This window comes from Helobdella robusta (assembly GCF_000326865.2).
Source record: "Helobdella robusta unplaced genomic scaffold HELROscaffold_1880, whole genome shotgun sequence".
NCBI lineage: Eukaryota > Metazoa > Annelida > Clitellata > Rhynchobdellida > Glossiphoniidae > Helobdella > Helobdella robusta.
In genome coordinates, this window is record NW_008704027.1 from 1 (window position 1) to 663 (window position 663).

Here is a 663-nt window from a genome sequence, read left to right on the forward strand (position 1 = left end):
ATTTTTACCTTGTTGAGCGTACAACATTTCTTAATTTCGTTTTTCAGATTTTTGAAATTAACTTTAATTATATTGTCAAGATTAGGAACTTTAGCCAGATTAACACTAGCAAATAACGAACATTTTTCTAAAACACTGTTATTTTTCAAGTATTTCAAAATTGAGACACAATCTAGGAGTTTTTCATTTTTTTGTATTGCCACGACCAACTAACTTGTCTAATTTATCCAAATTTTGAGTTTCCAATTCAGTTTTCAAGGTTTTCAAAGCAGATATGAAGTCTTCATTAGTATAAAAGTCAGACGTGTTAGCAATAAAATTATCATTATCAAATAAATCAAAGTTATTTGACAAAAAGTACAGGACTTCGTTAGCAACGACCTGTCTTGTCGCCATTTTGTAAGCAGATGTATGTATGTATGTATGTATGTATGTATGTATGTATGTATGTATGTATGTATGTATGTATGTATGTATGTATGTATGTATGTATGTATGTATGTATGTATGTATGTATGTATGTATGTATGTATGTATGTATGTATGTATGTATGTATGTATGTATGTATGTATGTATGTATGTATGTATGTATGTATGTATGTATGTATGTATGTATGTATGTATGTATGTATGTATGTATGTATGTCTGTATGTATGTATGT